This window comes from Sus scrofa, chromosome 13 (assembly GCF_054392235.1).
Source record: "Sus scrofa isolate SSC_HxYL_T2T_F1_AM1 chromosome 13, Sscrofa_HxYL_maternal_Yorkshire_Landrace_v2.0, whole genome shotgun sequence".
Taxonomy (NCBI): Eukaryota; Metazoa; Chordata; class Mammalia; order Artiodactyla; family Suidae; genus Sus; species Sus scrofa.
Window position 1 is genome coordinate 88,918,220 of NC_139395.1, and position 23,508 is coordinate 88,941,727.

Genomic DNA, 23,508 nt, shown 5'->3' on the forward strand with positions numbered 1-23,508 from the left:
CTCATGCAACTGACAATATACAGAATATCACTTGACTTAGACTAAATAAATAGAGTGTGATAAATGCTACACCTTAATAAGCAGACAGGTGGCTACAGGTTGAGTCCTCCCAGAAGCAGAGCCGGAGCCAAGCATTCAGTGCTAGTGATTTATAAAAGAATAATCCAAAAGAGGAGTTCCTGTTGTGGCTCAGTGGTTAACGAATCCGACTAGGAACCCTGAGGTTTGCGAGTTTGATCCCTGGCCTTGCTCAGTGGGTTAAGGATCCAGCATTGCTGTGAGCTGTGGTGTAGGTCACAGACGTGGCTTGGATCCAGCATTGCTGTGGCTCTGGCGTAGACTGGTGGCTACAGCTCTGATTCAACCCCTAGCCTTGGAACCTCCATATGCCCTGGGAGAAGCCCAAGAAATGGCATAAAAAGACAAAAAAAGAATCATCCAAAAGGATGAGGAACTCAAAAGAGCCAAGTAAGGGTGGGATTTCAAGCAAGAGACTCAGCCTGATCTATGGGGGACTCTGTGGTATAAATGACCATGCAGAGTTTGTCACAAGCAAAAGAGCTGCTAATCATTGGCTACAGACTGCCCAACAGGGTGGTGTCACTCTCAGGAATCTTTGGTTCCATATAAGTGAGTCTGGTGTCAAAGGTAATCCTCTGAAGATAATTGGAGAGGGACTAGAGGCTGTGGGGAGGGGTGGGAGAGACAGAGCTGGAGAAAGGGATCCAAAGGTATTTTGATGGGGCAACAAGTTTCCATCCCAAGGCTAACAGAGATCCTCAGCCTAGAGAGTAAGGCTTGAAGGACATGTAGAACATAGTAAGCTTTTCCTGGGTGGAAACCATGCCTATTTGCTTGGTGCTGTGTCCTCAGCATTTAGTCCAGTCCTTACTTATTCACCATATCAAATCCCAGAGGTGTTTCTGAGCAGGAATGAATGCATATATGAATGGCATCCCAGCCCAGGAATTAGCCTTGAGAATTTCTAAGAATCATTTGGAGGAAACCATATGCCTCAATACTACATCTTCAAAGAGGATGCTAAGCTCTTCTGCATAAGAAAGGCAAGGTGGTAGAAATATAGTTCAGAAATCTGGGAGATACAGCCACAAAAATGTCATATACACTTGAGTGTGTGAGCAAGTGAGAAGTAATGCATCTAAGAGACAAAATTCCAAACTACCTAGAGTATGATATGTTTTATTAAAAATGACCATGGAGTTCCCATTATGGTGCAGCAGAAACGAACCCAGCTAGAAGCCATGAGGTTTCCAGTTCGATCCCTGGCCTCCCTCAGTGGGTTAAGGATCTGGTGTTGCCATGAGCTGTGGTGTAGGTCGCAGACATGGCTCGGATCTGGCGTTGCTGTGGCTGGGGTGTAGGCCGGCAGCTGTAGTTCCGATTAGACCCCTAGCCTGGGAACCTCCATATGCCAAGGGTAGGGCCCTAAAAAGTGAAAAAAACAAAAACAAACAAAAAAACCACCAAAAAAATCAGTGAAAATAATCTCTAAATTTTCAAGAAAATATTTAGGTGTGTCAGCAGCTAGTTTTTTTGTGACTTGGTGTTGGACTGAGAGGAACTTTTATCATAGGGAACTTGCTTAAATGTAGACAACAATCAGTACAGTGTCACTAGTGAGTGTCACTAGGATGTAGAGCTCTAAATCAGAGTTGTGTCAGACACAAGAGAGGGCTGAAAGTTCCCCCTGGTGCCAGTTCTGACTGCTTGAACTGGAAGGTCACTAATATTGGGCCAAGAAGGCCGCATCCATGTTTAGGAGGATACTATTAATAATAGCTAACATTTATTTAGCACTTCCTAAGTGACAAACATTGCTTAAGCACTTTATATTATTTAATTAGCTTCTTAATAGCTATAAGAGACAAGTACTTTTGTTGCCATTATGTTTCCATTTTGCAAATGAGAAAACTGTGTAATCATTAATGCAATATCTTCCAAGGAATAAATTGTTCAGGTTTATACAGGTGCTAAGTGGAGGAGCTGAGGATTTGGTCCTAGATTCTATTCTTAATCACTAGAATAGAGCTGAATGACATGCTTGATTAGAAGAGGGAGGAAGGATGTAGCATGCATTTGCCATCCCTGCATTCTGCTTTTTTCCTCACCTTTCAATCACTTTCCTTCCCCTTTCACAGCCAAATTAAACACTTACCCTTCCTCAATGTTCCATCCTCTTGTGCTTTAGTATGGGCTGTTGCTAGCCCCCAAACTCCCTTCTCCTAGCCCTTTGCTGGCTAACTCTTGCTAGTTCTTTGGAATTTGGTTCAAGCATCACTTCTTGCAGAAAGCCTTCCTTGTTTTCATCAATAAGAACTGGTGTTACTTTTCAGTGCTTTCTTATAGTGTATGTGCCTCACTTGTAACACATTATTTTGAATTGTGATGACTTAAAGTGAGCTAAAAGATAGTATTCGTGTAGTGTTTTTAATGGATGAATGTGACTTGATTCCTCACCTTATTTCTGTTCCACCGTACTTGTGTTATCTTCTAAGAGTTACCTGCACAAGTGTTGGACCACATGGAATATCCAGCTCTGTTATCCTTTTATTATATCAGTTTGGGATTCCCAAACATTTTATTAAGAATTTTTCTCATTTATATCTATTATATGCATACAATATGATGTCTTCTTCCATAAACTATTCTCTCTCCTTTGTAGCTAAGCTTAACAGCTCAATCTAAAAGTCAGCTTGTTGGGAGTTCTCGTCATGGCTCAGCTGTCAATGAACCCAACTAGGAGCCATGAGGTTGTGGGTTTGATTCCTGGCCTTGCTCAGTGGGTTAAGGATCCGGCGTTGCCATGAGCTGTGGTTTAAGTCTCAGACTCGGCTGGGATCCAGCGTTGCTGTGGCCGTGGTGTAGGCCTGCAGCTACAGCTCCAACTTCAACCCCTAGCCTGGGAACCTCCATATGCTGTAGGTGTGGCCCTAAAAATCAAATAAATAAATAAATAAATAAAATAAGTAAAAAAATAAAAATCAACTTGGAAGGGGTATATGGGGGCTTTGACTATATGAGTAATGTCTTATTTCTTAAGTTGGGGGAGGTATAGAGGGGCATATCATACATTTAAGTATGAAATATTTTATAAAAATATAAAAAAGAATATTTATCTTTATAAATAACATAAAGAATATAAAGAACATAAACTTACCTTAAAAATTTCCAGTGAGTTAGGTTAAATCTGAACACAGTTATACCACTAAATGAAAAAAAGCTACCAGTTATTAAAACACAGATACATAGACATAAAATGTTATACTGGCTAGATTTATATGACAGATGGAGACTAGAATCTTGGGCAATTTGTGGGTCTTCCTTTTAGACATGCTATTTATTGTTAGATTAAAACATAATTAGAAATCATAAAGCAGTCTCTGGGGGTTCTGATCATCATGGAGCAATGGGTGTATTTCTGGAGACATAGCTCTTTGTATCTTATCTCTTTCTTTTCTTTTCACATATACTTGAATCTTTTGCTTAGCAATTTTGGAGGTGGGGGAAAGCATGGCTTGCTTAAGTAACTCTTGATTTATATCAGATACTAACATATCCATTTCCTGAGATAGGATAGCCAGGTTATACTTGTGAGGCAATCAGACCAAGAAACAGAAAATGAATGAAAGCATGGGTGTTCTTTTTTCAATTTTTTTTTTTTTTTAAGGGCTGCACCTGTGGCATATGATATAGGGCAGAAGTTCCCAGGCTAGGGGTTGGATTGGAGCTGTTGTCGCAGGCCTATGCCACAGCCATAGCAATGCTGGATCCAAGCTGCATCTGCCACCCATGCTGAAACAACAACGGATCCTTAACCCAATGAGTGGGGCCAGGGATTGAACCTGTGTTCTCACGGATACTAGTGGGGTTCATTACCACCGAGCTACAACAGGAACTCCTCTCTTTTCAATTTCTTATCCTCAAGCAAGAATCCATTTCTTGTTGCCTCTTTTTGTAATGATGACACTCATAAAAAGAAATTAAATGCTTTTTTCTAGTTAAAAATTTAAATTACTGATGCTGCTTAAATATCAGCGAAAAATGTCCTTATTTTACCCAGTAGATAAAGCTACAAGTTTACAAGGTGAGAAAAATTTCTCCCCTGGCTTGAATGCCGTGAAATGTATTTTTAAAAGTGTCAGAGAATGGGGAAGTTAGATTGCAGGCTTACACATCAGGCTTTCATATTTCTGATATGGCAAATAAAGTCATTTTCGAGCAAGATGGCTATTGTTGGCAGAGTGTGCCAAGGGGACCTCACTAACTCATTTAAAAACGAGGTCATATTCCACTACAGCAAATAGCACTCCATAGAAAAAACTCTATGCAACAATACCTTTCCAAAATCCAGGCACTAATCATTTTTGTAGCAAAATACAAGAATTTGGTAAAATCCTAGTAAAGAGACTTGAGACTCTCTCGGAATACTTTAAAATAGATTCAACTCCTTTATTTAGTTCTCATGGCAAACTAAATTAATATCCAGCTTGAAAGTTTGTCTTATGTAGGTGTTATGTATCAGGAGGTATAACTTGGACTTAACTAGTGCTGCCTTCAGAACTGTCACAGGAGAGAGGCTGGAGGAAGTTTGGCACAGGGGCTTGGGAATCTGTGTTTTAACAGGGACTTAAGGTGATTCTGTTGCACATTTTGGGAAAAGTCTCAGAGAATAAGTCTTAATAATTCTCAAATAGAAACTTGCTTTTAGTTAAGAAAGGCATAAAACAAATCAAGATATCACCCAAGTTGGTCAGATTGGTGTGGTTAACAAAAGGTAATATGTTCTTTTTGAAACAGTTACTAAATCAAGTGGAATTAACCTTGTCGTGAACCTGGCTTTTCAATTTGGTCCACTGAATAGTCTTTGGAGTATTTATTATCTATGAATTACTTTGGGCCTTTAAAAAATCATTCTCACAAATTATGTGGAAACTTCCTCTGTTTTCAGAGTCTATGTCATTAGTGATCAATATTGTAGAGTTGACTTCTCTTGTTAAACAATGAATTCCTCAATCTGGCAGTTTATGTAGGTGTTTTGAAGCAAGGCTGGATACAAATCACCTGTAGAACTTTTTTTTTTTTTCTTTTTTTCTTTTTAAAGCTGAACCTGCAGCATATGGAAGTTCCTGGGCTGGAGTTGAACTGGAGCTGCAGCTGCCTGCCTAAACAGCAAGACTGCATCTGGGACCTACACCAAAGCTTGCAGTAATACTGGATCCTTAACCCACTGAGCAAAGCCAGGGATCAAACCCACATTCTCAGGGACACTATATTGGGTTCTTAACTTGGTGAACCACAATGGAAACTCCACCTGTGGAACTTTTTTTTTGTCTTTTTGCCTTTTCTAGGATGGTGTATAGAGGTTTCCAGGCCAGGAGTCTAATCGGAGCTGTAGCCACCAGCCTATGCCACAGCCACAGCCACGCTAGATCCGAGCCACGTCTGCAACCCACACCACAGCTGATGGCAATACCGGATCCCCAACCCATTGAGTGAGGCCAGGGATGGAATCCGCAACCCCATGGCCCCTAGTCGGATTCGTTGACCCCTGAGCCACGAGAGGAACTCCAGAACTTTTTAAAACTATACTCATCCAGGCTCCACTCCTCATTCCAATCAGAAACTCTAGGCACAAGTCCCAAAATCTATTTCCTTAAAAGCGTTACTATACACTCAGGCTTAAGAACCACTGTTTAAAGACAGCAAAATAAACTTTCTCTGAGACTTTCAATCATGTTTTTCTTGGTTAGACATTTCTTTCCTCTTGCTGCAACCAGAACCATTGTTGTGCTAGATTCAATGTGTTCCCTGCAACTCTTGAGTTTTGTGCTGTGCTCTCTCTGATAGAGACACTGGTGAACAATGTCTGAGATTGCTATGTGGGTTTCACTTCTGGGACTGATAAGCCAGAGGCTGAAGACACACTGACAAGGGTGAAGTTTTCTCCAAGGGACAGTTTGGTCACTTTGATGAACAGTGAGAGAAAAGTGTTTGAAGCAGTGTCACACCACCTGGTCTGAAGTAGGAAGAAGGTTTTGGAGAATTAAGCACTTAGGCCTTTGAATCATTTTGGTACCCTATTGGGAAATAAGAACTCGACTATGATGAACAACAAATATTCTAGCAGCCAGTCTGAAAATTCTTAAATTTAGGTCAAGTTTGAGAGATGACACAGGTATTAGGCTTCCTGACTTCCAGACTCTGGAATTGCTGACAGAAGGATATCTGGACAATTTTAAAGCTCTCTCCCTGGTTTATTTTGGACAGTTCTGACAGTTTGTCCAAGATGCTGTAACAATTAGCTCACTGAGTGTTACTCCTATGTGCTTCTTACTGAGTTTGCCTGTACAGTTCTGTGACAGACTGCAAGTTTCCAGAAAGAAGAAACTACTTTTGTTACTTCTCTGGCCAAGAGTACAGCACAGTGACACACATGCCCAATATTTTAGGATGACCTAATGTCCTCAATAAGGAGTGTCCACCAAATTGGCAAAGGTTGCTGTCCCATAGACTAAGGGTGGGTGATGAAATTAAACATACTCTTCCTCAGCCTGTGCCCAAATTACGAGTGTCACCGAGGCACCCCATGTTTCGTCAGTCACTGGGATGCTTTCCATCACTTGAGGAAGAGAAAGGTCTTGAAACTTTCAGATAAAATGGAGCAGGGATTATAACCATCATTTTCTGACAGATGCCCTTAAAATCTTGCTATCCAAAGCGTGGTTCTCAGACCAGGAGCATCATCAGCACCTCCTAGGATTTATTAGGCAGAATCTCGGGTCTCCATCCCAGACTTACTGGATCAGAATCCCCTTTTTAACTAGACGTCCAAGTCATTCCTATTTATATTTAGAATTTGAGATGTTAATTGATCTAGTAATTGATCAGTCTACCGCCAATCGTCGCTCCCCCCAAACAGAGACTCAGCCCTTTGTGCACGCCTCGCACCCGCTCCACTCGGTAGCAACCGATCCTCTGGGGACATCGGTGCGGCTGCTGCCGAGGGCAATTTGGTGATTGGCTGGCCGGACCACGTGACCGGAGCTGGCCCTCCCGTGCGACTGGATTGGTTCTCGCGGACGCTGACAGACAGGGCCGGGGAGGGCCAAAGCCCTGTCTGAGGGGCGCGCGCGGGGGCGCGAAGGCGCGAGAACGCGAGTGCGCGTGCGCGAGCGGCTGGGCTTTCTCCTGAGCCGTCGGAGGGAGCCGGAGCGCTCCTCTTGAGGTAAGAGCTGCCGCGCACTCCTCTCCTGTCCCTCTGCGGCCGGGTGCAGGCGAGAGGGGTGGGGAGAGGCCTTGGGTTTGCCCACCCCCGGAGCCTCGCTTCGGAGAGGATGCAGAGTCAGGCTCAGCCATCTCCCTCGGTGCCTCGGTTTCCCTTTTTCTGCAGGCTAATGCATCTCCCCATCCTCCTCACCGCCGCAACGGGTCTGCCGGAGGGGAGTTGCCCACCTGGCAGCCTCGCCTCCGCCTTTGTTTCTCGCCGGGAGGGATGCTGGTATCGGCCCCCTCCCCATGTGAAGGGTGGTGGGGCCGGGGCGCCTCGGGCGCCAGACCTGGGCTGAGGTGGGCGAGAAGGTGTCTTTCTTGTAGTGGGACCTGTCACATGTGAGAACGAAGAGAAAAATATAGTGTCACTTTGGTCAAGCCGCGGGACTCGAACTAATCCCCTGGCGAGCGAAGCCGAATTCCTGGCGCAGCTGTGCGGGCGGGACCGATGGGCCGAGCCCAGGTGCGCCCGTTGACCATTTCTCCGGACCTGCACCGAGCTCTTACCCCAGCTGCACCGAAACTGAACGCTTTTAGCCTGCCAAAGGAATCCAGAGATTCGTTAAGAGACGGGGGGAAAATTTTTTTTAAAAAGCAGTTGAGCACGAGTCGGGCAGGTCTAAATGAGAGGCTACAATGAGAAATTACAGCGAAACTGATGACTGGTAATTGTGAAGGGAAGGATGCCTGCAGTGAACTGCAGACCACACCATCACACTGAGATTCTCCTTCAAGAAAACGGTGTTTGTGTGTGAAGGGTGGGGAGTGGGGGGTGGGTGCAGTTTATTTCTGTAAACTGGTTATCTCTGTAAACTGAGGTTGTTCTGGATGGCTGAAGAAAGTAATGACTTATTTTCAGCCTGTTAAGGGACTGTAGGGAGAAAGGAAAGCAAGGTCTAAATTACACCTGTTTAGATCTCTTTAATTCTTTGAAAAGTGCGTGTTTAAATAGACCATTTGGATGCCAAAAGCTGCCTTGTGCGCTTGGCGAAGGGTGAATGTCTCCTTTAAGTCATACTTTAAAAAGGGAGGCATCCCTGCCTCTTTCCTTCTCCATTTCCCCAGACCTACAGTAGCAAGGGCATGCTGTACATCTTATAAGGAAATATAAGAAGTCCCTTCAGTTTTCCACTGGTTAATTTGTTGGATATAGCTGGTAGTCTGCTGGGTAAGAAATGGTTCAACTGTAGTTAGGGAGATTTTTACTGTATTCTGGAGTTTCACCGTAACTCATTTAGAACTTCTGGTAGGAGAAGGGCAGGAATCACTCTACCTGATTCCTTGGGGACAGCCTGATTCATTTCTAAGGACTTTTTTTACTCTTACCTTCCCCATACAAAGTTTTGTTTCTTTAGAAAACAATGTGATTTTTTTTTTTGCCCAAACATGTAAGACACTCTTCATCTCTGTGAAATGCCTGTACCTGCTAAGAAATCAATTTACTTGTTAAAACAAATTGAAGAGGAACACTTAAATTTGTTAGGGGGAATCAGAATTAACATTTATTAGCAAATCAGTAGCTTATCAACTTTTTGGTGACTTTCTGGGGTAAGTGAAAGTAAAAGAACATGCTACAAAGCTTGTTGGTAATATAGCAGATGACCCTCGTGAAGTGAAATATAGATTGGAACATACAGCAAATTAGTGGGAATAATTTTAAAATTTGTCAGTGATTTGTTTTTTCATTGGTCTGCAGTGAGAGAAGGAAGGAATTCTGAGTCTGGGGAAGATATCATAGGTATATGCTTTTTTTAAAAAAAATTATTGGGAGTATAGTTGACTTATAGTGCTTTTATTTTTAGAGAGAAAAATGTCACTTTTGTTATATAAACTACACAAAGGGCATGCAGTGTTTATGTTTAGCCTGGGGAAGGGAGGTAGGGATTTTGAAAAGGTTGAGAAACTCTTATTAGGTTACACAAGGGAAAAGAGGAAGATTGGCAGGCTTAGTTCATCCTGAGGGAAACAACATACCTCAGTGACCTACAGGACAAGGTTTTGTTCTCTGATTCAATAAAAGCCAACCACTGTTGCTTTCAAAGCAACAACAAAATCATTTCCTTTTGTCGTTTCTGTCCCCTGGGTCAGGAATGGGGAGGATGGAGAGTGAGTCAGAGAGATTAGAGTCAGACCTGCATGCCTAAGCAGTAGTGTCCTTTGAGCAGGATCTGTGTCACATTGTGTAAATCTAAGAGCCTTCACATTTGTGAGGGGTCTGAGCACCTTCCCTGGGACGCTTGCTGTGAGATAGCGTGGGATAACGTTGCTACAGGTGGGGGCATGAGTGAGATCATCTGATACAGAAGCACTGGAGGAAGAGAAAAGCTGGGAAATGTTTAATTCAGTGAGACTGCCTTTGGAGCCTTGGGGAAGCATTTCCAGGCATAGCCGCCTTACTATTGGCTAGCCTGGCTGGCCTTTATATGGCTTCCATGGGACCTGCCATTCACAGTGGAGGCTTCTTTGGAGTTCCGTGTTTCAGGTTGTAAGCATCAGTTATCTTTGTGTTGTGCTCTAGAAAAGGAAGGTCCACAAAGACACAAATCTAGACTGCCATTCTATCAGATCCTTGGCATGTCTTACCCATGAGATTCTAGAAAACGAATTGTGCCCTCCCTACCAGTAGATGGCACTGCTGTCTGGGAATTCCTGGAGGAGGTGAAATAGGGCGCTGGCAAACCAGCCTCTAGAAGATTTTGAAAGGCTGTATCAGTTCCTAAAGAGAATCTCAAAAAAAAAAAAAAAAAGTTATGAAAGCCAAAAATGTTTATATAATGTAGGAATAATGGTTGTGGAGGTTAAGGAATGGGTGCAGTTACTTTGCTGGTTGGGTGTGGGAGAAAGCAGAGAATAAACTGTCAATTAAGCATCATAGCACAAATTTTGAAAGCACTTGGTAGACATGTTGTTGGTTAAATGAAAATGAGTTTGAAATCATGATTCAGTCAAACTTCCCAAATATCTTCATAGTTTCTACTTTGCTTTAAAAACTAGTCTAAACTCCTGGATGGGACTGTGGAAATACACTTGTAACTTTTAAACCTGATCAGTATCCAATGATTATATGCTCTGATCTTAGTGGTTAGGGTATTAGTAAAAACAATGCTTGTTAAGTAGTATACTGTATTCAAGCTGTCCACACAGTGTAGGTCAAAGTATTCTGAATGAGTTTCTTCAAAAACTTAAAAATTCCTAACAAATATTTTTAAGATTTTCTTAGCTGTTTTTTTTTGTTGTTGTTGTTTTTTTTAAGATTTTCTTGGTTGGAGTTCCCGTTGTGGCGCAGTGGTTAACGAATCCGACTAGGAACCATGAGGTTGCAGATTCGATCCCTGGCCTTGCTCAGTGGCTTAACGATCCAGCATTGCTGTGAGCTGTGGTGTGGGTTGCAGACACGGCTCGGGTCCTGCATTGCTGTGGCTCTGGTGTAGGCCGGTGGCCACAGCTCTGATTAGATCCCTAGCCTGGGAACCTCCACATGCTGCGGAAGTGGCCCTAGAAAAGGCACAAAGACAAAAAAAAAAAAAATTTTCTTGGTTAAAGCTGTCCTTTTAAGATTGTATTAACAACTTAAACTTTGAACTTTGGCTTTATTGACCTTATTATCCAGGGTTCATTCATTCCTTCCCCTCTTTTGAAATAGCTATTTTTGGTGTGTTTTGTAATTGACTGCTCTTTGTGATGGATTTTGTAGCCATGCTATTTGAGGGAGGTGGTGCTGTTGCTAGTGAGGTGGGTTACAATGCATATGAGCTTTGACCCTACTGGAGGCATCGAACACTGCTGTTGGGAGTCACCTGCTTCCTCATGTTGATCCAATTCTATGGCTCAGCTTATTTGAGTTTTATTTCTATCTCTCTTCAAGGGGACTCATGAGCTAGTTTTACTACCAATGCTGAATCCTAAAATCCTGCTCATGCTAGAAGGCAATAGACACAACAGTCCAATAGCATTGCCTCATGTGATCTCAAATTTCTGTGCTTTTCTGAACTTCACTTTTTTTACCTGGTCCCTGGGATTGGTGAGATGGGATGCATGTCTTTTAAAATCCCTTCCAACCCAAATTCTAAGGCAAGGTAATTCGCATAAGGTATTTCTGAGGCCTCTGAAAAATTCTCATCTAGGAATTGTTTTCATGCTGTGAACCTAGCGCAGAAAGAAATCTTACTGATACTTCTTCTCAGAGAAATGATTGTCTTAGAATCCTGTTAATTCAGATTTGGAAGAAGCCCTAGACGATTGCTTAACTCACCCTTCTCATTTTGTAGACAGAGATGAGTGACTTGACCAAGCTAACAGAGCTAGTTGTGGCAGCTATTTAGAGAACTAGGACCCAAGCTCAGGCTCACGTCAGTCTTGCCTTTTCCAATCTGTGTTTCCTTACTGGCCATCACTCTACACATAATATGCTGTGTCTACAGGGCTGGAGCCAAGAAAATTCTGAGTAATTCTTTAATGTAGAGTTTTAAAGCCATAACACAGATAATATTGGGTTTGGGCAGAAATTCAAGGTCAGGCTTCTCTTTGCAGCTCATTCTTTTCTTCACTGTCTGTTCCTGAGCAGGATTCTTTACTATGCATCCTTGTTATTTTTTTAAAAAACTCTTCTGCATAACCTTCCTGTAAGAAAAAACTTTCATCATCCTAGAAGTAATTTTCCAATAAGATGATTTTAAATTTGGTCCATGGACTCTTTGAAGGCTGTATGGATAGAAAAATTTTTCCATATCATTGGCTTCCTTTGTAATCTTATGTATATTTCTCTATGCATTTAACAGATTATTCTGAGAAGGAGCTCCTTATGCTTCAATGGATTGCCAAAGATTGGGGGTGGGGGAAATCCTTGGCACAAAAATTGGGTAAAAATTCTAGGGTCCAAAATAGGTTCTGGGAAATCGACAGGATGGGAGAATTTTTGAGGCACTAAAAACACCATGGTGAAGAGAGTTGGGGGTGGAGTATAGAAGTAAACCTATAGAATTTTATAGGACATTTTACCTTTATTAAAGTGCCTGAAATTGCTCACTAGATTAAAATGCTAATAATAGCATTTTACCCATCTTAATGATATATATGCAAATATTGATTTCCATTTATCATTCCTTGCTCAATAAGTACTCCTTCTTTTAAACAATTTTATTTTATTTTATTTTAGTCTTTTTTGCCGTTTCTTGGGCCACTCCTGTGGCATATGGAGGTTCCCAGGCTAGGGGTCTAATCGGAGCTGTAACTGCCACCCTACTCCAGAGCCACAGCAAGGCGGGATCCGAGCCTCGTCTCTGACCTACACCACAGCTCACGGCAATGCCGGATCGTTAACCCACTGAGCAAGGTCAGGGATCGAACCCACAACCTCATGGTTCCTAGTTGGATTCGTTAACCACTGTGCCACGACAGGAACTCCAGTACTCCCTTCTGATTTTACCAGAACACTTTCAAACTTATGTTGCCTTATTGGAGACATGCATACTAAGAGGTTCCCTTCTTCCCCAATCTGATTTGATTTCCAGGTAAGTCAATGCCTTTCTGACTTAGGACTTAAAGGTCTAAGTTTGGACTCTTTATCTTTCATTACTGAGGCCCTACATTTTACTTTCTGCTATTAGTTCCTAGGACTTACCATGATCTCAGAGATGCAAAATAATTCAAGCATCAGGATGAAAAATCTTGAAATTCCTTTTTTTTTTTTTTTTTTGGTCCCCAGGGTTGACCACAGAAACCACTGCTCCTTCTTAGTTAATTATTTCCTTTCCCTCTTTTGTTTGCAACCCCAACTTTTCTTTTTCTAATTTTCCCCAATAGGAGTGATTCAGTGTGTATATAGTGAAAAAAATTCCTGTCTTTGCCAGAAGACATAAAGAAGTTAATATGTGCTCAAATCACATTTTGGACATGTGAGACAAAACTTAGGTGGGGAGCACTGTATTTCGAAGAACATCTTGAAAATCTTGGTCTCTGTTCTATGATCCCTTACCCACATTTGGTACCATGATGACCCATGCTGGTGAATGCCACCTTCTGTTACCTTTCTAGATTTGGACCAGAGTAGTGTTTATGTTCACTTTAACAGAAGAATAGAAATTACTTTTTCTTCTTCAGAAGATTATCAATTGAATTTATGTAATAACAAAAGAAAAAGGCAAATTTCTGCATTCTAATCCCAACACACTGAGTTATTATATGATTTGGGTGGGAGGGCATCATTGACTCTAAGTTTGATTCCTTGTCTGGAAAATAAGAGGAGAGAGCAGTGAACACTTAAATTCTTTTCAGCTCCAAAATTCTGTGGCTATGAAATTCTATCTAGTACCTAGACTGAATGTATCCTGAAAATGCTAGATAGTTAGGAATTCATTGACGAAGTCAGTGCCGGGATAACTCTTTATATCTGCAAATCACTTTGTGGTATACAAAAATATTCTCTAATTTTTTTTTTTTTTAAAAACATCTTTTCTTCTTAAAGTATGGTCAGAAAACAGCATTGCAGAATCTCAGGTCTCACCCAGTATCTACTGAATTGGAATCTGCATTTTATTAAGATGTCCAGATGTTGTGCATGCACATTAAAGTCTGAGAAGTGCTGCTTTGTCTTATTTTGAGTCTGACATTGACCCACAGGTCCATGAAGGAAGCAGGGAAATCAGGAGACTAGATCTCAGAGTTGTTAAGTAGTTAAGTCAAGTTTACTGGGCTGTTGTCTCATCCAGAAAGCCATACTCTAAACCTACTGTTGTCTTCTTGGTTGTGCTGGAGTCAGGCTTGTAAAATACTGATTGTTGACTACCCAGGAAACCCAGGCATGGGTGTGGCTGTGTCATTGAGTTCTAGCCAACAGAATGTGAGTGGAAGTGGAAAAGTGTTGTGGTCTACTTCTAGGAAGAAACACAAAAAGAGGGTGCCCATGTGAGTCCTCCATGCTGTTTTATATTCCTCACAGGATGGATTGGAGAGGACCCCGGGATGAGCATGGAAGTTATCTTTAAGGACTTTTATCGGCTTGGGTGCACAGATCACTGATCAGGGAGGGCCACTCCCCTGACGATTCACTTGTCCAGTATGTACAGGAGCCAGAAACAAACTTACTGAGCTCAAGCCATTATATGTGTTTGGGTCTCTGTGTTAAGTAAGCACTGAGCCTACCTCACTGGAGCAGTGGCTTGGGACTTGAAGTTATGGATCTTCTGGCCTAATGTGTTCATTCATTTTTCATCTTTGGTAGTTGGTGATCGACCATTTGTGGTCCAGCATGCACAAGTGAGTGGTGAAAGGCTGCAGAGCTGATGGGTCGTGAGGATGTAAGTGCGTTTGAAGGCTCTCACACTCTCTACTCCAGGGTAAGTTACAGGCCTTCTCTGCCATTGTTGCTCTGGTTTTACTCTTATCTTAATGGTCTTTTGGAGTCCATGCAATTTGTGTGCCCTGTCTGAAAGTTCCCAAAGCCTTTAATGATTCAGCTCATAGATGCTATTCAGATTAGTACTTACAAAGATAAAACCGTGGTCAGGGTAATGGGAAGGAATCAGTATGTGGAAATATCTCAACACAATAATTTCACTTAGTGACTTTGTATGAGATGTGATTTACATGGGGGCTGTGGGGAGGATGTTGGACCTTCCTGAGATACACTGCAGAGCATCCTCTCTCTCAGCACCCTCCCCCTCCATGGATCACTTTGCATAACTTTTCCTGCATTAATTACCTTTTTTTCAGGTGTTGGGGGGGGGGAACAGCTTGCCAGAGAGTTGATGATTCCCAGTTTCACAGATGATATAGCTAAGTACTAGCAAAGTTTTGCCCAGTGTCACTGGGAGTCACTTGTACCCGCTCCCCCACCTCTCTGCAGTCCCTAGTGCAATGGTGGTGGGCACTGGGAGTATTTTAATGAAAGCTGGCTTTATTTATTTATTTTTATTTTAAAAAGTTTTTTTAGGGCCGTTCCTGAGGCATATGGAAGTTCCCAGGCTAGGAATGAATCTGAGCTGCAGCTGCCAGCCTGTACCACAGCCACAGCAACGCTATATCCAAGCCGTGGCGGTGTCTTACACCACAGCTCTTGGCAAGACTGGAAGGCTGGACCCTTAACCCACTGAGCAGGGTCAAGTATTAAACCCATATCCTCATAGGTAATAGTCGGGTTTGTTATTGCTAAGTCACAATGGGAACTCCACCAAAGTTGGCTTTAGATTTTAATTTGTGCTAAAGATTTTGGGGACCAAAAGAACATCCCATTCACTGTGAGCTCTCCAGCTTCTAGAGCTTAAACTAAAACCAGATTCATTGAAGAGAAAATTATAATTAATAAAAATCTAAGCAGAGCTAAGGATGGTTAGAAAAGAGGGAAAAAGGAAGTTATTTTTTAAAAAAGTACTCACCTGAAAAACTGGATAGATGGTTGTTTTAAGCATTTCAGTTCAATAGTGTGGAGCCCTTGCTAGATAATGTCCCATTACCCAGGCTCAGACAGAGGGCACCCAGAAAGGCTGATGTTCTTCAATGCCTCATATGGATCAGTAAGGAGCGAGTACAATTTACTAAATGAAATAGACAATTAAGGGCTATAAATCTCTGGAGATTCCCGTAAGCATACATTGTTACTGCATTGGGGGGATGCACGTGCTTAGAGATAAGCAAAGCAGAGGCAGTAGCTGCAAGGCTTGTCACAAAATGAAGAGTCCAGGGGAACAGCCAGATGCAGACCCCTGCCTAGTGCCTGGGGGTCACTAAGGAAAGGATTTGGTCTTTGCTAAGCTTTCTCCTTAAAGGAAGGGAGCTAGATGTTGCCAGCTTTCCTCATTTTCTTCTGTGGCTCCCATTTATTTTCTATTCTAAAAGTAACTAAAAAGTATAACATGCCAGAAATAGCACTCAACTGGCATGTTTCTGTTTAAATACCATTCAATGATCAAATTATAGAGGAACCCATTCTTTAACTAGTGATTAGAGGGCAAAGAAAGTAATGCTAGAGATGCCAGAGGATCAGGGATCCTTATCCTCAGCACCATTAACATGCCAAGCCTGGTGATTCTTTATTGTGGGCTGTTCACACATTGTAGCACATCTTTGGCCTCTACCAGCTAGATACTCCCCTTCCCCCACCCCAGAATCGTGATAATCAAAATGTCTCCAGATACTGCCACTTGTTCCCTGGCCGGTGGGGGGCGGAATTCTGGTTGAGAAGCACTGCTGGTGGCATACAGTGATTTAATCTTGCTCTGAATTTCTCTGGGACTGTTTCAATCATTAGCCTCCTTTTGCTACAATTTCCCTACCTGTAAAATAGACACAGCATTTGTAACTCAGTAGCCTAAGGAGGTACATAGTATTGTGTGACTATTTGGGAGCTCATAATGCCAATACCTATATCCTAGTCTTGTGAAGACAGAGGCTGAGGAGCAGGGGAGTTGGAAGGGTGTGAGAAATGCGGAATGGTATTGGATTCTGATTTTACTAGAAGGCTTCCAATTCTAGTTCATTTCAACAATATACTCTTGAACGAAGGCTTGTGGGGGAGGATTAAGAAAGGGGACAATAAAGGAGGGAAAAAGAGGCTATTTAGAAGAGCAGTCAAGGAGATTGCTTTTGATCTGGAGGTGGGGGGTGATCTCTTATCGTTAAAGTGATTTATGTGTAATTAGACCAAAGGACATAAAGAAGTAACCCCCTTGCTCCAAAGAAAAATATTCTCCCAAATGACTACTGATCCTAGAACAGATTTTTCAGGTAATACAACAAAGACTGGAGAGTGTTGGAGAAATCTGTTTTTATTCTAGAACATTTACATTTCTGCTGCTTCTCTTCTTTGGCTTATCAAAAAAGGTCATCTTCAATCCATGCCCTTTGATACATACAATGTTTGAGTATGACACATGCTCTTCTGATACTCTTCTAGAACTCTGTATTGGAATGCTGAAAAAGGCCTATCACCCTGACCCAGGCCTGAGGTGATCACACTATTTTACTAAGGCAGGGCAAGTGCAGGGATTAGATGTAAATTGTCTTGGTAGGTTTGAATTCAGCCTTGCTGTGTTTCTGGTCCCTGTAATTATTAGACATACTCACAAAATTTACAACAATGCTACCTTGTTGACGCAGACTCAGTGGGTCCAACATCAGAGGAAATTCTGTTGGACAGCACTGCTTTAGTCTGTCAGGACCCTGTTTGTTAGAAACCCACCCTTGGAGTGCCAGCATGTGTTTGTTATGAAAAGACCTCACCTCATTTAAAGCAGGATTGTGTTTTGGACTTCTCCATCCTAGGGGGCTTTTCAGTCTGTGAGTGGATCTTGCTGAACTTTTTACCTTGCTGCGGCATCTGTCTGTTAAAGAAATTGCCATGGGCCTGTGTTTCTGACATAACTGAGTTCACTGTCTCTAAAATATTTGCTCTTTAATCCAAGGCTGCTGAACCGTCTCTTTCCATTTGGTCTCTCCATGCCCTAACCCTCAGTGGCAAAGCTTGTTTGTGCAGGATGTCTCTTTTGATACTGCCTAGAGCTTCAGCGTCTGGGAGAGGTGGTGAGAGAGTTTTCACCTCCTCTTCTTTCAAGCCCCAGTGTAGCTAAAAAAAAAAAAAAAAAAAAGTGGATATAAAAGGATGTTAATTCATAAGCTTAAGCTATGAGGAATTATCCCCTAAAGAATTAGTCTTTAAAGTAAATTTTCCAACAGATATATTACAGCATAAATTTAGTAATTAAGCCCTTTAGCAACATGGAAGAATTTCCAGTCAATATTATATATTACTAGCTGCCAACATTAGTTGCTCAGAAACTGTCATAATTAGAATAAATGAAAAGATGTGGAAATAAGTGCACACATTTTAAAAGATGTATTTTAAATCTAACCAAGCCCAAGACTGTTTTGCGTGGGAGAGGGGATGAGAACAAGGAGTTTGTTTGCTGTGAGTTTGTATGTTGCTGGAGGCAAGGGGAAGGAGGTGGCCAGGGCTGAGATGGTCCTTGGACAGCCTTCACTCAACTGCTTCATTAAAAAAATTTTTTTTCTTTATAGGGCCACATCAGCAGTATATGGAAGTTCCCAGGCTAGGGGTCGAATCAGAGCTGTAGCTGCTGGCCTACAACATAGCTCACAGCAACACCAGATCCTCAACCCACTGAGCAAGGCCCGGGGTGAACCCACATCCTCATGGACACTAGTTGGGATTGTTACCTCTGAGCCATGATGGGGACTCCTCAATTGCTTCACTCTTGATGGTGCACTGCTGGTCCTCTGACTGCCCTCTTCTCTTCACTTTGCCTTTCTTTCCTGCTTTGGTCTGCCCAGAGTGTTAGAGGGGAGTCTGTGTTTCTCAGTGAAGGTGCTGTTAGCATTCTGATAGAATGATTCATCATTGTGTGGAACTTTTCTGTGCACTACAGAATGTTTAGCATTCCCAGTCACTAATTGCCGGTATTACTCTAACCAAGTCATTGAGTCAACTAACATGGCCCCCACATTTCTAAATACTGCCTATGATTCAGAATCCCCGACTGCTAGAGAGATGAGTGAGATCTTTTTCTTTCTTTCTTTTTTTTTTTTTAGGAGGGAGAAGTAGAGTTGTGGAAGGTGTACTTGCTTCTGAGGGGCTGGCTCATTGACTTCTGATATATATGACCTGTCCTTTCTCCAGTGCTGGAAGTGCTTTGGGAGCCAGTCATATTCTATGGGCCAGAAGAATCAGGTTTTGCCAATGGAGAATTTGGTCCCTGAACCTTGAAATCAACCTAGAAGACAAGGGGGTGGGGAGAATCTGTCAGTGCCGCAGAGGGTGACTACTACCCCTCCCATGGGGTGCTGGGTTTTAATTCTTGACTTACTGTGACTGAACCTACATAGCTACTGAAAGTAAATGGTGGTCTACATGTGGCAGTGATTGACCAGGAGGAAAAAAAAATGCAGCAAGGGCAATTTAAAAACAATCCAAGGGAGATGGGCTATGCCAACCCTTTCTTTTCATTCTCTTTGATTGTAGGGCAGCCCCTAAATTTGTGAGGTTATGTGTAGGCTATCAGATTGGAAGATCTGAGGTTGTTTCATGGTAAAGAGAAAAGGAACACTTTCATATGTCCTGCTATGTGGCCTCTGTAAATGTTTCTGATCACTAGAGCAGAAACTCATTTGTTACCTTAAGAAATGGAAGGCTTAAGGAAGAATGTGTGAGAAAATGTAACAATGTCAGACATGTGGCACATCGAGAGCAATACCAGAGGCCTTTTCAGGATGAGGTGGTCTGGTCAGATCTCATGGAGACTGGACCTGACTCAGGACCAGGAAGATTGTCCCCCAATCTGTTGCAACTCCAGGATGTGTCTGCACTAACCATTCAGCCATTAATGTGGCTCAACATTTCCATTTTGGCTTCTCTCCTCATGTCTTCCTGATGATCTGTATATGGACCATGAAGGAAAGGAGTATGATAATTCTATAGTAACTGTCATTCCTCTGGCCAAAGCTCTTCTACCAGGCGATCTTGGGTGTACTGATACCCTCTCTTCCTCTGTACGGATGTGGACTAGGTCTTCTTACCTTAGTAAGGACTGTGGTTTCTCTGGAAGGGAGTGATGATGGGGTAGACTGATAGAACACAAGACCTCTCTGGCATAAAGTCTCTGAATTCTTAACTCCCAGAATCAGTATAAAGAGTATTTTGGGGTTGGTTATGTGTATAATAAAAAATTGCAAGATTACTTGCAAGGCCTCGGTAGCAATTGTGAAAAAGCTTGACTTAATCCACTTATTTTTTTATTTTTTATTTTTTCCCTGTTTTAAAAAATGAATTTTATTACATTTATACAATGATCATCCCAACCTCCATTTTTTTTTTTTTTTTTTTTTTTTTAGAAGCCTAGCTGTATCCCAGTGCAGAATGGTAGGGAAATTGCTGGGTTAGAAGATTGGGAAATTAGGAGTTGTATTTTCCATATGGATATCTTATTTTTTGCATCTGTCAAATGTGATTCTTTTAGCCACCTGTGTATCCCACAGGAATAATGGCTAGGTGCTGGTCTAAATGTTGAAAGACGTTTTGACATCTCTGACAAGTGTTGTTCAACAGCTGGGTTTGTAAGATTCCAGTTCTGACAAAGGAAAATAACTGGGCTTATTACTCCAAAAATAAATTCCATATAGATGTTGTCATTTGTGGGATTACTGCCTTACAAAGCAGACTTTAAAATGTTTTGTGTTGTAGTGTGTTTTGTGCATTTACACCTAATCTTGGAGAGTTAGTTTCATTTGAACCGATGATTGAATATGACTTTACAGGGGAATGTTTTCTTATATTGCAGGAGACTCTGTTCTTATTTGTGATTCTGTGACAGAGTAAGAATGATGGTCCCAGCTTCACAGACCTGCACAGCTGTGCGGGGTGTGCTCTGTGGCAACACAAACAACCCATTGGTTCATGGAATTCATTTAAGGCTCTCACACTTATCAAGTAGCTGGAGCACAGTGGTGCCACATACAGAGTATTACCTCAGAGAGATGCAGCTTCTGTTGAAAGAGGCAGAAGAGGAGTTCCACAGGGCTTCCACAATTTCTAGTGGGGGAAGGACCGCAGTGTGATATTAAAGGGTAGCCGGGATTAGCTTTCTCACCCAACTGCCGACTACCAAGGAGAAAAGAGCAGAGGTTGAATCTTTGGCTTGTTTCTCTTCTTACTCTGTGAGGATCCCTATCCCCTCTACTGAATTTTTTTAATGAGAAGGAAAAATAGAGACTTGTATCCAATTAGTTTTAATATATATATTAGTGCTTCTTCTGAACAGGAAAATTTGTATATAGTAATCATATACTGCCAGATTAAAACAATTTTAATTTTAAAGAAGTGCTAATCTTACAGTATAAACTAAAGATAAAGTAACCAAAATTTGTGCATATGTAATTTATTTTTTACAAAAATAAAACAAAATTATGTTTGTTCTCATAGAACAAGGAATTAATTTGCAGTCCCAGCATGAAGATTCTGTAGCAACAGTAGAGACATCTGCTCTCTCCATGGTGTAAAGAGATTCTGAAAGATGGCTGGGAGCCCCAGATCCTGAATCCTGAAATTTTGTCCTGCTATAGGCCACTCCCTGCGAGGCTGTTGGGGATAAATGTGCTCGGGAGGCAAGGACTGTGGACACAGATGCTGGAGAGGAGAGCTGAAGCCTCCAGCCTTGGTGAACTGCCCTGTCCTTCCCATGAGGCACAGGAAGGGGTGATAGATCCTACTCAGCCCCTCCTGAAGGGGTGATAGATCCTACTCAGCCCCTCCTGTACCATTGGATCTCGGCCTTTGCCTTTACAGGAAGTAAAGCTGTGGCTATAGTAATATCCTCAGACATGATCTGTTCCTCATCAGCACACCCCTCTTAAAGGAGCTTCCTGCACTAGGAAGAAGGCAGACAGGTGCATGCTTCCCTTAGCTCTCAAAAGCGGTCCCTGTACTATTGGAAAGAAAACTTATTAGATCACTTCCGAATTTTTGATTGTTGGCATTAGTAAAATATTTGCTAAACATTATACATAGGGCATTATTAGGGACACCCAACTTAGAAAATGTTTGTTTTACTTTGAGAGCCCCAAATCCTATTTTAGTATAGTACTGGGCTGTAACTTCTTATTCTTCCTGGTGTTTCTCTAAATGCCTATTCCATCTTTTCCCTCTTCTCATTAACCCTGTTACCTATTTTATATCCTTTGTCCGCCATCTTATGTCTATCTGGATTTCTAAAGTTCTGTGGTTCCCAGCAGCCTGCAGGGCAGTGTGCTTCTCAACCAGTCACAAAGGCCGTCCACAGTCTGACTCCAGCTTACTTTCTGACTTTATACTCTTTCTATGAACAAATTGCTTTTTACTCAGACTGGCTTTGGTCCCATTGTTGACAGACTTTTGGCCTACTAGCCAGATCTACAAATCTCTTTGAGATTTTAGGAAGGTAACTTTGCACATAATATTTAATTTATTTCAGCCTCAGTTTTCTTATTTATAGGTTGGGATTCATAATATTCCCTTTATAGGATGCTTGTGAGTGTGGTATCTGGGGTGCTCTCATCCGTGTCCTCACTTCTGCCTGCCCAGCATGAGCTCTGCATGAAAGCACATCATATGTCCTTGCTGATGAAGTTACTGAACATCAGAATTCTTAGGGCCAAACCTGTGGCATATGGAGTTTCCCAGGCTAGGGATTAAATCGGAGCTGTAGCTGCTGGCCTATGCCACAGCCACAGCAATGCGGAATCTGAGCCGTGTCTGACCTACATCACATATCATGACAACACCAGATCCTTAATCCACTGAGTGAGGCCAGGGATTGAACCTGTGTCCTCATGGATGCTAGTTGGATTCGTTTCTGCCATGACAGGAACTCCTCCACATTTCTTGAAACATCCTCTGCCTGCCACTGCCACAAACCTTTTCTAACCACATCTTTCTTAGATAAGACCCCAGTCCCTCATCCCTATCAGTAAGCACCTAAAGATACACTTTCCTAGGATGTGGAAAAAAGGGAACCCTCCTACACTATGGGCGGGAATGTAAATTAGTGCAGCCACTATGGAAAAAAGTATGGAGTCCTTAAAAAACTAAGTTGCCATATGATCCAGCAGTCCCACTCCTGGGCATATATCTGGAAAAGACAAAAACTAATTTGAAAAGATACATGAACCCCAGTGTTCATAGTAGCACTGTTTACAGTAGCCAAGACAGAGATAACTTAAATGTCCATGAATAGATGAATGGATAAAGAAGATGTGGTACATATATACAATGAATATTACTCAGCCATAAGAAAGAATGAAATAATGCCATTTTTGGCACAATGGATGAACTTAGAGATTATCATACTAAGTGGAGTAAGTTAGATAAGGTCAAATATATGAGATCATTTACATGTCGAATCTAAAAAAATAGTACAAATGAATGTATTTACAAAATAGAAATAAACTCACAGATATAGAAAACAAATCAATGGGAAAAGAGTGGGGAGGGATAAAAATAGGAATTTGGGATTAACAGATAAACATGACTATAAAATAAACAAAGTCTTTATAGCACAGGGAACTGTATTCAATATCTTATAATAACCTATAATGGAAAAGAATGTGAAAAATAATATCTATGTATAACTAAATCACTTTGCTGAACACCGAAGACATTGTAAATCAACTGTAATTCAATAAAAATAAATAAATAAATAATAATAAATGATTGAATGAACTTGGTACTTTGGAGGA

The 23,508-nt window shown here is 41.8% G+C and overlaps 1 protein-coding gene across 4 annotated transcripts in view; it reads left to right on the forward strand.

The window, feature by feature from the left end:
* Positions 1-7,195: 7,195 nt before the first annotated feature.
* The window catches only part of TMEM108 (transmembrane protein 108), a 365,980-nt gene continuing 349,667 nt past the window's right edge, over positions 7,196-23,508 (forward strand). For all 4 annotated transcript variants that reach the window (XR_014823936.1, XR_014823937.1, XM_084989747.1 and 1 more), the window contains exons 1-2: positions 7,196-7,246; positions 14,510-14,624. The gene's annotated coding sequence lies outside the window, so the exon portion shown is untranslated. The remainder of the gene's footprint in view (positions 7,247-14,509; positions 14,625-23,508) is intronic.